Source organism: Tauraco erythrolophus, chromosome 4 (assembly GCF_009769465.1).
Source record: "Tauraco erythrolophus isolate bTauEry1 chromosome 4, bTauEry1.pri, whole genome shotgun sequence".
Classification (NCBI taxonomy): domain Eukaryota; kingdom Metazoa; phylum Chordata; class Aves; order Musophagiformes; family Musophagidae; genus Tauraco; species Tauraco erythrolophus.
The window spans coordinates 63724687-63738563 of NC_141468.1; positions in this window are offsets into that span (position 1 = coordinate 63724687).

Here is a 13877-nt window from a genome sequence, read left to right on the forward strand (position 1 = left end):
AAATCGAGTTAAGCTGCAACAGAAATTTTACCACAGTAAGAAAATGGGGACTAGCATAACACATCTAATGTATTCTGTGAAGTATGCTACAATATTATCCTTAGTCATATAATATGACAGAGAGTGTTACAGGTTAATTAAATGTTATGTACCTCTAGCTTGACATTACTGACTGTACAATAGTCATAACTTTAGTATTAAAGATGTAGTCATGCTATGCAAGCCACAAAATTAATTTATATTTACACAATATTCAGGTCTTTCAGGAAAATATTGAGAGTTGCACTTTCCTTAAGAGCTCTAGAATTCTGATTTAAAAGGGTATGTGTTCCCCTTCCCCTACATAAAATAATTTTATTTTTATTAGACACACTTTGTAAGGAATGCTAAATGGAAAAAAAAAAATAGTAGACACTTGACTTCTTACTTTTATTACCAGTTGTTGGTTATAATAACACCATAGACTGCACAGAGTTATTCCTGACCGACAGCGGTGGAAGTGAGAAGAGGACTGGACCTCTCAGAGCTGTATTTGCTTCAGAAAGGTCTATCAGGGCAACAGTAATAATACCATCGTACTAATTATGTGTTTTACATGGCATTGCTGTTTTTCACCTGCACGAAGCCATTGGAGATCTGTGGAGTATTTCTAAACAGTATGCAAAAGGCTGCCACAAAACACAAGTTTAAATGCATTTTGAATACCAGTACTGGTAAGTTAAACTACCGAAGGGGCTGTACCTTCAGTAAACATAATTTATGAATCTACAAGCCAAAACCTATTGAAAATAGCTGCCTTGAATACAACACTGGATATGTTTATTTAAACAAATAAACTTTTAATTCAAGCTAATTCACTAAATATTACCAGTGTCAGAGTCAGTCTATTTACCATTTGTATCCTAGTACAAGATCCACAGGGTGACCAGATCAACATTAAACGAGAAGCTACCACAAAGGGACTAATAACTCAAAATGTTCCTCTGAACTTCTCTGATACTTGTGCTCTGGTGCTTTTACCCGGCAAACAGAAATAGGATGTGAACAAGCATCACCCCAGCAGTATGAAGCTACATACATCATATACTGAAACAACTTCCAGCCTCAGCAAGGCAGGAATCAACTAATGGGAGAGACTGAAAGTGTGCAAATGCTCTTACAAGAGTGCTGAAGTTCAAGCAAATTCATAAAGTACTTTCTTTATGGATGAGAGAGGCCTCTGATAGATACACATGATACCCAAAACCTAATTTGTAATCATTTAACAGAAATCAAGCAAGCGATAATGGCAGAAAAGCCTCGCTTTCCCCTACGAGTGTGAAGCGCAGGGTTTAGTGGGAAAATCAGCAACATACCACAAAAACGGACACACACACAACTTGGAGAAGGCGTCATCATTCACACCTAAAGATATGCCCACTTCTGCAAATCGGGACTAGCACCGTCCGAGGCACCACTGAAGCTTCAGGTAAAGTAACTCGAAATGGTGAGAGATGGAGACCCAGTAATTCTAATTGATCCGGCCACTATTCTGCTGTGTATTCTCGAGAGGTTATGAAGCTAACAAACATATCTGAAAGACTTAACACAGGTACTGAAACAGGTGGCAATGTTTGCCAAGGGCAGTTAGGATGAAAAACGATCGAGAAATGCTCATGTTTACAATTATATGGTGAAGGTCCACTTATTAATTTCCACATATTTTCCTTTTTGCAGGGCTGGGGGGGGGGTGGAAGGGGGGGCGGGAAGGAAGAGCACAACAGCACCATCTTCCCAGATCTTATCCCTTTTGAAACTAACAATGAACAAACAAGGCAGCCAGCTGGACGCATCAGCCAGCAGTACACATTAACATGCAAGAAACCTCAATCTTGGAAGATCCTCCAACTTCTCCGGCAAGCAGAGGAGACAAAGTGGCACAAATTCATTTCAGAAGTGGCATTCGTGGCCTTATAGGGAAGCAAAAGGATGGAACTTACACCCCCGGCAGGATCCTTACGTCCAGCTCCTGGCCTGGGCTGGCCGTGCCCGGGACCGCTGCTGTTGGAGGCGGTGACCCTGAGGACAACCCGGGCACCAGAGAGCCCCTGGTGCCCCGTGGCGGGCCACATCACCCCCTCTCCCCTGGGCAAGCGCATCGGCCTCGGGAAAGGATGATGCTCTTGCAGGAGCGCGGGCAGCGACTCCCGCGGCTCGGACGGGCATCCCCCAAAAACCGGGGGGATGTAGCCGCACCGAGACCGAGTGTTCGCCTGCCGTCGCCGCTGCCGCCGCCCCCCGACCCGCAGCCCCCCGGCGGAGCTGCCGGCAGGGATGCTGACACCGCCGCGCACCCAGCCCAGCGCAGTGCAGCCCAGCCCAGCGCAGCCCAGCCCAGCCGGCCCCACGCCGCCCTACCTCGCCCGCCCGCGCCGCTGGCCGTGGAGTTGCCGCAGCCCATGGGCGCTGCCCTGGCCGGCGCTGCGCCCGGCCGTGCGGAGCGGAGCGGTGTCGAAGCGGCAAGAGGAGGCAGGCGGCGGCGGGCGGAGCCGGGTGGGAGATAAAGCCGCGGGGACCCCTCCTCCTCCTCTTCCTCCTCCTTCTCCTCCTCCTCTCCCCACCCATCGCCCGGGAAACCGCCGGCCCCGAGCGCCGCCGCCCGGCACCAGCCCCGGCCCCTCACTGCACCCCCCGGCCACCCCCGAGGAAAGCCCCCCCCTTACCTCGCCGGGCTTCCCCCTAGACCCCCCCGGGCCGGAGCTGTTCAGCCGGAGCTGAGGCTCCACACAGGCGTAAGCCTGGAGGACCCCTAAGGATCCCCACACGCCGGCAGCGACCTCGGAGCTTCCCCGGGCAGCGAAGATGCCCCTCGCCTCACGCCGCTGCACGGCGGCTTCGGGACGCTCCTCACTCACCGCGGGGGAAACCGTTGTAACCGCAGGTCCAAGCTGCGAACCCTACATCTGCTACCAGTAACATCCAGGTCGCTATTTTAAGCAAATACTTATTGGTTGCTTTCAGTATTTCTCTTCTCGTAGACCATAACATGATGGTGGAACTGAAGACCCGCTGGGTTGGTAAGAGCTACAGCTTCACTTTTCCCAATTAACATCAACTGAGTTTACAGAGTCTGCAAGCAACCTTTTTTTAATTCAAAATTTCTATCATTACCCCAAAAGAATTTGACTTACTGTCTGCTAACCCAAAGCTTTCTTCCACCCAGAGAAGTAAAATACTTCCAAACCTTGACGGCTTACTCTTGTTCAGTCCTCTCAGATGACCAGGGAGCTGAAACCCAATGGATACAACCACAAATACTCTAGACAGATCGACACTACTGCTACTACAAATCTGTTGAAGGGCTCAGAAAGATGTTTTAGGGGTGTCAGATAAACACCAATAGGAGCATCACGGTTGCATATGACTGATGTCTGTACTGTACAAAAGAACCAGATATAAAATGCTGCTGCCTGATCTTTCAGTCTGTTCAGAGAAGGGAAAGAAAGACATCACAGCTCTCTTATAGACTTCCCAAACAAGCAGCTCCATAAGCAGTAGAGTCAACCATGTCCTGTCTCCTATGAACTGATGCCCTGGGGAGGCACACCTGCACAGGCTCGCTGACATCTAACCAGCAGTGTGCACAACTCGGAGCAGGGCAGGCATTTGCCTCCTCTGGCTGGCCACCTATTTTCATGATGTTTGTGGAAAGTCATTATTTTCAGGGTCTTTGCCTATACCTTCCTGACAAATTGCCTGAACCTGAACAATCAGTTCAAAATTTAATAAGACAGGGCTAATGGGCACATATGCACGGCCACAAACCTCCTCCATCACCACCAGCTTCCAAGCAATTGCGTGCATTCTGCTTCAGAAAAAAAATCTCAAAGGTTCACAGCCACCTCTTTTTGATGGCAAATTTTCTGAAAATCACATACAGAAAAATAAATCCTCAGGCTGAGCTTTCAAGTGCCAAGCATCAGCCCAAAGGGAATTTTTAACAGCAGAGTTAAGAAAGAAGAAAGGTTGCTACGAAAGCAAGGCTGAAAGACATGCTGCTTAAGATCCCATACGATTTTCTAATACAAAACAAAACAAAAAATCCCAGCAACCCACGCTGACCATAGACTTGCCACACTGTGGAATAATCTATGAACAAGGCTTTAATACATAATTTAGCTGGGAGGAAGCAGTTGTGGTGAGCACAGAGACTGAGCCATCTCCTCACACACAAGAGGTAGCTGGGAGGCAAAAACCTCCTGGAGATGCCTTCACACCGAGCTGTTACCCCAACCACAGGGAGAAGATACCAAACTGGTTCAGAAACCTGCAGCAGTACTACAGATAACAGAAGGATCCTGTAACTTCTAAGTGGTCTCACTCCTCTCACAAGTTCAGTGTATTGTACACAAGCTGAGCGCCTTGTGTGCACAAACTATGGGCTGCACTGAGTTCAACACGGCAAGAAATTTCCAGCATAACCATCCAAAGCTGGAGCTAGTAGGGGCTCCAGGGGACTGAGGACAAAGGGAATGTGATATATTTCCTTATATACTGTCAGGGATTGTAATGAGTCAGCCTCTCCTGAACCTTTTAAAAGAAGGGCCCTGAGGCAAAAGTTCTCTCTCGGCTGCTGTATTGTAGGTGCCTCCTACTTCAAATGAGAAGACACGCTTCAGTTTCAGGTTTACCTGTGTTCTACATAAACTGCGCACTTCACTTTATTACTGAAAATAACTGGTAGCAAAACACAGTCGCATAAGCAAGTTAATTAAATGAACACTTTACATAAAGAAATGGAGCCCTCAGAGCAGTATGTTCCCTTCATCAACGATCTCTTGATGTCTGCCGTCACGCACCCTACATACTCCATCTCCTCTGAGGAAGATTGAGAGACGTATGGATGTGAGCTTCTCTAAGTATTTCAGAAGGTGTAGTGAGAAAGAACTTTGTTATTCTCTCCCTAAATCAACCTAAAATTTAGCCAGCTGGGAAAACAGGTTAGTTAACAGGATTATCCAAATCTGAAATTCCAGTGATTTTCTCTTTTGGGACATTTTTGCTAGTCTGAGTGTCTGAAATCCAAACAATCTGCCCATCAAGCTGGTATGCAGGTCTATCGAGAAGAATTTTTAAAATCCACAGTTACTTCTGGGTATTAGGAAATAGTCCTTATTTGTACAAGAATGTGTACTTTCCAAAATTCTTTTTTATCTTAGCATCCATATAGAAACCTTATTCACCCATGATCTTTTCTAACAAAACAGAAGGCTTGTATCTCAGCTCATGCAAATATAGAAAAAAACGCAGTGCTGATTACCATCTTCTGGGTATTTTCTTTTGAAGATTGTCTTTTAGATATGGATGGTCTCAAAACCACAAGTGTCCTGAAAAAAAAAGTCCATTCTTCATCGGTAGTTAGCATCCTGAGATTAATATTTTCCTAATCAAATTGACAACAGGAATTCAATTTAGACAAAACTTTCCCACTTTAAAGGCTGTGCTACAAAACAGTTATCAGAGTTAAACAACACAACCATCTTGTTCACAGTGCGTTCTCAATTCTAGTGTTTTCAAGTTCAAATTCCAGTCTTTTCAGGCTACCAGGTATTATGTCTCTCCCTGGACAGTTTTACAGTCTTGCTACAGCACTGCTGTTTTATAGCTCGCAACCTGGGTTAGTAGTTTTCACTGCCTTGTTCAAATATTATGGTGCTGTAGAGATGGTGGTTGTGATCATTTAGCCAGCAAAGGTCAGCCAGTTTCATCCCATTTTCCCAGTAAACCTGCAAGGATGATTCTGCTTGAAAAATTCAGTAGTCCAAGCCTCAGTTGACCATGGACAAAAGCATTCTTGGGTCAACTGGGGGTCGTTTGCTTTTACATGTCAGTAAACACAGCCCAATGTATCAAGATATTAAATTATTTACATTGATATAAAGAGGGGAGGAAAAACAGATCAAGAACTACCATGACTCCACAACCATTGAGGACGCCCACTACGTGGCAGTGGGAAATACTTCAGAATTTTATACACAGAGAAGATCGCTGCATGGCTGTAAACATTTTCAGAAAACCCACTGCATTCTTAACAAAAAGTGTTAACACATTTGTTTTGGGGAACAGAAGCCAAATGACAATTAAACCTATAGGCCACCAATAAGAAAAAAACTACAGTCCCCCATGTTTCTACAGTATTTCCTAGTAAAGCTTTTATTGTGATAGCACTTGATGATCACATCAGTCTGGCCCCAACTGTGCAAAGTATCATCTGGACATACCATGAATTTCCATCTTTGCCAGCAGTCAGAAAGACAAGAAATAGCTGATGCGTGAGACAACAGAGAAACCAAAGCAGGAAGCAGCGGGATAGGATTATTATTAAAAAATAGGATGTGCCTAACAAGAACGTTAAAAAAGCTGTACCAGGTCAAAGCAAAGATCCACCTTGCTCAGGATCCTATCTCTGATAGCAGCTGAAAGAACAGAGGAAACTCGTATGGTATGTTCCCCCAAACTCTCCCATATTCCAGCATTTGCAGTGCAGAGTTTTCCCAAGACAGACATGGTTGCTACAGATTTAGCAACCCTTAATACATTGCTCTTCTATAAACCTTTCTCACCCACCCTTGAACCCACATAAGCCCCTGGTACCCAAAGCATCCTGTGTTCCACTTCTCAGCCACGCGTGACTTGAAGAACCGCCTTTTGCTTGCTTTGAGCCTGACTCCTGCCAGCTCTTGATGGTTTGTTCCTTCTATCAGGATAAACACTGAAGAATCAATCCCCCACTTCACATCATTCATGATTTCTGTTCTTCATAGTAGAATAAGCAGCAAAGAATCAATATGCCATATCCCCTATCCTAATCTTTAGTTAGCAGCAGTGATGGTAAGCTGTCATTGCCTGGCAGCTGTATCAACAGGTAGTTAAAATACTTTGAAAGGATTTTAAAAACCCAAACATTTTGGAGACTAAATTCTGCTAGTAATAGCAAGCTTACACAAGAAGCAGTGCAGAAACCCTGCACGGAGGGAGCAGCCAAACTGCTTTGCCCATCATAGACTCACTGTAATCCATGCAGCGTCCCCTCCCCTTGCACTCCTTGTTAGCAAGGAGAAAATGCGGATGAAGAGCTTTCTATACAATCCCTCCTCTTCCATTTTCTGGCTGTCTGGGAGCCCCACGCTCACTGTGGGAGCTTTTCAGCACCAAGCCCACACTCCTCTGACCCCTGAGCTGTTCTTGCCTCACGTTGAGCCCACCACTCAAGTAAGCAGCCCACAGACGGGCCAGCTACAAGGTGGCCTTAAATCATCCATGCGACATGATTTATCACAGCAACACAGCGCAGATAGAATCAAACTACAAGAACTCAAGAGACAAGGAAAAATGATTTGCCTTTCTCCTTGTGGTGAAAACTTGACATGAGTACTTCTTTTAAACCAAAATGACAAGTCCTTCTATTTAAAATACAAAATCGAGCAGAAAGTATTGTTTTATAATGATCCATGGAAGCTGAATTATAAAAAAAAAAACATTTAAACTCTTCACTTTAAAGAAATAGAGTGTTTGTCAAGAACAATGGGTTTTTTTCTTCCTAAGGCAAGAAGATTTTTAGTCATCTATCTCTTCCTGCTCTCATGGAAGTCACAAACAAAATTCTCATTATTGGGCTAAATCAGACATGGATTGGGACAAAATCAATGACATCCATAAAACTGCAGTATCCCCTAAAACACCTGGCAAGAACTGAACAAAGAACCCCCTGGTCAGCCATGGAGAAGGGCAAACAAATCGCTAAAGTGGAGGGCCAATACGTCGAACAAATGTGAATATTTGGTTAGCAAATATGCCAGCTTTACAAAAAATCCCCCCCCCCCTTAATCTCCGACAGAATGAACAGTAATTAATTTGCAATAATTCTTTCTGAATGTGATTATTGTGCATACTCATGAAAATCTCTTTTGTTCTTAAAAGTTAACAGTCCAGGGCATATGATTCTTAGCTGATTCACAAGGTAGAAATAGAGTTCAGGAGTAAAACTTTCAAAGGTAAGTTCATGGCAAAGAAGTAAGCCATAATTCAACACTAGTACGTTCATATCAGTGTCACGTCTGTTCCTAAAAACATCTAAATTTTAGCACACAGACCTGCACAGAGCTTTTGAAGAATTTGCTACTGAGCTCAGCTATTACCCACTTCCTGCGAGGTTTTTCTTTCAGAGCCATAAGGATGATTCTGTTTGGGCCCACGTGACCAAGCATTCTCGGAGCTCAGGGGATCCCTGTCTGAGTGAGGTTCACTATATCAACCTCAAAGCTTATTTAGAAGGTAGATTTCATCAGTCTCCTTAAACAGCTGCATTCATATCAGTGGCAGTGAAATTACAGTTTCAACATCTGCAGCATGTTCAGGCCTAGGAGAGTGAATTGCCAGCTTTTGAGAAATGGTTACATTTGAGACATCAGAGTCCTCCCTAGGAAAGACAGAGGAAAACAAGAAAACCTCCCTGGAGATCTTTACCCAAATGCAAATTCTGACCTTCCACATCTTATTTCTTCACTACCTCGCCTTTTGCCCTTCCAGATACAAATAGAGGATCCCAGTGATTTGTAATTAATAAAATTCTAAATTCATGGGCACATTTTCCTTACTTCCCCTCCCCTCCATTTGAAAAAAATGCTTGGCTTAGTGTTGGTGCATTTGCTGCTACAATCCAAGGTAGGTGCCCTTGAAAATAACAAAGGGACAAATGCTTACACTGTATAATCAAAACCAGTTTGGAATCCTTTCTGTGCCCAAAAGGATGATATATATGCTGTATTAGATCCTTCTATTAGAGGTCGTATAAAAATACAGGAGATACCTAACAATGCTTCCTACCTCTGAGGTCACTCAACCTTCAATTTACTGTCACTGATAACAGTCTCCTGAAGCTCTATTCCACAGGAGAAAAGTGTCTTTACTCTTTTCTTTTAATATGCAATGCAGACAGAATAATCTCTTTCCCCCTGTTTCTCACTACATAAACCAATTTGCAAGACACAGCCAAATCAGCTTTTACAAACAAAGAAGGGATCACAAAAATGAAAAGATAAAAAAATGGCAAAATGCTAGAGAAAGGAGCTTTACACTGAGATATCATGGAGATGCCAGTGCAGCCGCGCATCCCTTCGAGACAAAGCATATGCTTCACTTCAGGCATATGCCTAATCCCACTGCTTTGTACTTAACACGCACTAGCACCATTCGATGAGCTTAAACTAGAACTCACGCAGTGTAAGACAACCTGATCTAGATTCCTGAGAAAAAACTCTCCTTGCTTCAAAAAAGGCAGACTGAGACAGAGGAGACTGAGGGGGGACCTCATTAATGTTTATAAATATGTAAAGAGTGATCGTCATGAGGATGGAGCCAGGCTCTTCTCAGTGGCATCCAATGATAGGACAAGGGGAAATGGATATAAGCTGGAACATAGGAGGTTCCGCTTAAACATGAGGAAGAACTTCTTCCCAGTAAGGGTAACAGAACACTGGAACAGGCTGTCCAGAGAGGTTGTGAAGTCTCTTTCTCTGGAGATGTTCAAAACCCACCTGGACGCGTTCTTGTGTGATCTAATCTAGGTGGTCCTGCTCCGGCAGGGGGATTGGACTAGATGATCCTTTGAGGTCCCTTCCAATTCCTAACATTCTGTGATTCACTAATTCTGTGAAAACGGTATACGAGAAAAGGCACACCTCTCAGGAGCTGGTCCTCTGAGCAGTATGCTGGTCTGTCTTAGAGAGTCCCACAATTCCATTTCAAGAGCAGCCCTTCTACACACAAGGCTCTTATTTGCTCAGTATCCCGGGAAGATGGTTTCCCTGCTTTATTTTCTTTTCATTTCCATGCACTTTTACAGACGTACATTTTTCCTCTACTGTTGATATAGATTTTCATTACAGTTTTCCACGCATAGTAATGGCTTTTGCGTTATGTTGGTATTGAAGCCAAATAGCACAGTCATTGCCTTGTTTTTGTACGCAGAGTACCTGCAGACTGTAGAAACAGAAGATGCATCCTCATGATGAAAAATGTCTTTATCCATAATCTATGTATTTATCCACCTCTGATTACTTAGTACCTTATCTTTTGAAAACTTAGGTAGGCTATACACAATTCATTCTAAGTGGGATAACTTGTATGTGCCGTGACATTGAAAAAAAATAGAATTCTACTTCAGCAAATACCAGCCAGGTTAAAAAAGATAAAAACTCTATGTCCATCAAAACAGCACCTCTTTATCTAAACAGGCATTTAATACGAGAGGATGCTAATTGTTTTGATTAATTGAAACTTCTGTCTTATTAGGCATATGGTAAACAGCAGTTGTTCATACAATTAGCAACATGGAAGCAGTGTGTGTTAGCTTATTCAAAAAACACACCCACATATGCCAATTATATTATTTTGCATTGACTGAAAAAGAGCAAAAGTATGTTTTTAACACTGAATTTTAATCAGAAGGTGACTTTTGACAGATAAAATACTAGCAATTTTTAAGCACTTAGAAAAGGCTTTTGTATACGTAATTTGAAAAATTTGTAAGAGCAGAGTATTTGTTCACATGAAACAAAACAAGCTGTAAGCAATCAGTATGTTTAGTCACATGATGTTCTCACAGGAGACATCCTTTTAGCACCTATATAAAAGTGACAATCTCCTCTCACTTATAATAAAGATGAAGCAATCCACCCTTGTTAGAAACCCTTGTTCTAACATGAAGTCAGCATAGGCAAAGGGTAGAGAGAGATACACAAATGGCTGGAGTTTAGGAATTTCTGCATTAAACACTTTATCTGGTTTCATTCATTCCAGGTTTAACAACATAATGGAGGCAATGCACCAAAATCCAAGACCAACTGTTTCTCAGTATACCCCCGGAATTACTCCCCAAACACTACTGTTTTGTTTACTAGTATTCGCATCTGTAAATGTGTCCAAAAATCCTGGCTTGGGGCTCTTAAAACACATGGGATTGCGTAAAAATTATGAACTTAGCTTAAAATAATTGCTGTGGAGATTTACTTCTTTGATTTCTGATTAGCAAGCATTTAGGTTTTGTGGGCTTGCATTTGCACATTCCTTCACAACGATAACGACTAGTCCTTTTCCAGCAAAACCAAAAACCTCTCTCATCTCGTAACAAGAAGCACACGTCACTCGGGGAAGCACTGACGAGGAGCTGACAGCCCTGGTAGCCCCTTGCAGCGAACCTGCCCTAGGAGGCTGTGACACAGCGAAACCATGCGTGCTGGAAGCACTGATCCACATGCACAAGAGTGTAAATGAGAAGAGATCTGGACTCAAACCTAACAATGACCAGAGCGCTTATTTGAAACCAAGCCACTCTTTCTCGATTTAGTTTTCAAAGTACTGAACGTTGCTCCATCTGGCAACGTTACGATGCGGTGTAAATCAAAGGTAATGAGAACTCTGAAGTACTGTGTGCACAAGCAGTTCTCTTCAGGCAAGGGCTGAAAAACTCTGCAGACTTCTATCACAAATGTCTTTCAAAGCAATTAAGTTCGTTTAAACGCTGACGAGAACATTTTCCATTGCATTATTATTCACCTTCTCCCAGTCACAGATATGCATTGCTGTTCTGCTCAGGGCCTTTTTCTTCTTGGTATTTTATACAGGTTTGATTTGAGACAAATTAATTAGGTGAAAAACTAATTGGGAACCATTGGTCCCCTCTAAGTAAAACCAATGTATATTATTAGGTCTTCTTGACTCTTGTCTGCTGCACATGTTGTCTGCCCGCTTCATGGTTTTCACAAAGATAGATGCTTGCTGACCTAGGATTTTGTCAGCACTTATGTTTACAGAGTATTTAAAGATAATGACTGTATGTGATCCTTGAACTAAATGTTCTGTTTTTAAAAAGTGAAATAAAACCAAAGATAAGCAATGTGTTAGCATAAAGGAATCTGAAAGAACTGGAAAACTATTTTACTGATCCAGCCAACACTTACATGCCTGATTAACCTCCAGGAATCTGACAGGCTAAACACAAGTTTCTGTGTTGCAGGACTGGAGACAGGTAGTCACGATGTGTGCAGGTGACATACAGCACTGTTACAGGTGTTACAAAACACCTGCCTGCATCACAGATCTCATGGTGGAAAGCAAAGGAGCAGGGCAGCTTCCCTGCTGCGAGGAAAACTCTGTACGAGATGGTATGAGATGCTCAAACAGTCACATAAGGTGGGCAGTTTATAGCCAGCGAGCTGCCTGCAGCCTGGTGAGATAGTTCATCCTGCTTGTACCTTGCTCCCAGTGGTCTTTATCCTGGGAAAACACCGAGAGAGGTTTGCCAACCGGAAGAATTATTTTGTGAACAGCAGCAGCCTGGCCCTGCTGCCGGCCTTCTACCCGTGTTGTAAGACCAGCGCACCTCTGACGTCACAGCCTAAGAGCTACAGCACTATGAAAGGTAATAACAATACATGGCTTGCAACCTTCACTATAATCATTCAACTCTGGTCCCCTTGTACTCCTGACTGGCCACCATGAAAGCAAGCCAGCAGTGTGCCAGGGTGATGATCCTGCCACCAGCAGCAATGCATCTCGGCGCACATGCTGTGCAATTCTGTCTGTCAAGCCCTGCATTTACAACAGTAGGTCCAGTCATATGACAGGAAAGGGTTTCCAGTATTTGGCTTTCTCCAGACAGCAGAAGAACTTCTAAGTGGCCATCACAGGAAGGAAAATTGGAAACATCTCATCTAGTGAAGCTGGAAGCATCTGAGCACTGTGGAGGAACACAGAGCTCAGTGAGATGGTTCCTGCTGAACTAGATTAGGGGTGTCCAAACCTTCTGTCTGGGCAGCAATGCAGCAGCCTGTTTTCCTGGTATGCCAGCGCGGGCTTTTGTACGTGTGTTTGTGACACTCCCTTGGCAGCCTGTCTGGAGGAGTCATTCCCCTTCAGGAAACAAACAGATTGTGATATCAGGGCCCATTCAGGTGCTGCCTGCTGTTTCCTTCTTGCTTTATTCCTCATCCTCTGGGTTTTCTGCTCTTTCTCTAAAACCACAAAATGACACCTTGTTGCATCACTACCTCCTGCTCTGCTTTTCCCTTGGGCAGTGCCAGCAGGCTCTGCTCAAGGGGGGAAGCAACCAGGAGACTGTTTGGGTAGTCTGTAGTCTGCAGTAGCCTCAGTTATGGACCAGGACCCTCTTGTGCTACACTATGTACACAGAACAAAAAGAGCCAAAACAGCAAGCGAGAAGGCCAAAAGGGATCTAATAACGCTAGCAGACTTTTGTGGACTTCTAATAGGCCTTAGGATATGTTGTACTACACTTGAGTGTTATGAATTTATAGTTCAGCTTTTTTAGCCTAAGCAGCCGGAGAAAGATGCCAAGGGACGGTGAATCAAAGGGAGTGATCAGAGTTAAGACAACACGAACTTTTCAATTCTGTTGTTCAAAAGCAAACAGAAACTGCAGGGCCTGGCTGGTTCAGGTGGTCTCATGAGAAAAAAAATAGGCTAAAAGCTGGCTTTAGACACAGTGACAACATTACGTACATTTGCTTCTGATATTTGTATTAATGCTGTATTTTAAAGACTATAAACAGAGGGCCTTGAACCAGTGTTGCCTCTGACACTAAACTGACAGTCCTACCTGCAGATCCAGTGTGCATTTCCAACATGGTATTCTGACCTTTATACCTAATAGGTTACTTATTAGCATTGCATAAAACAATTACATGCCAGGCATTAAATGTCTCTTATTTTAATCAACAGAATCATATCACACGCACACATTTCTCTGCTGAAGCACTTGTACTATTCTTTCTGTTACTTGCTATATCTCACAGTAAGATTTTTCACTATACCTCAGA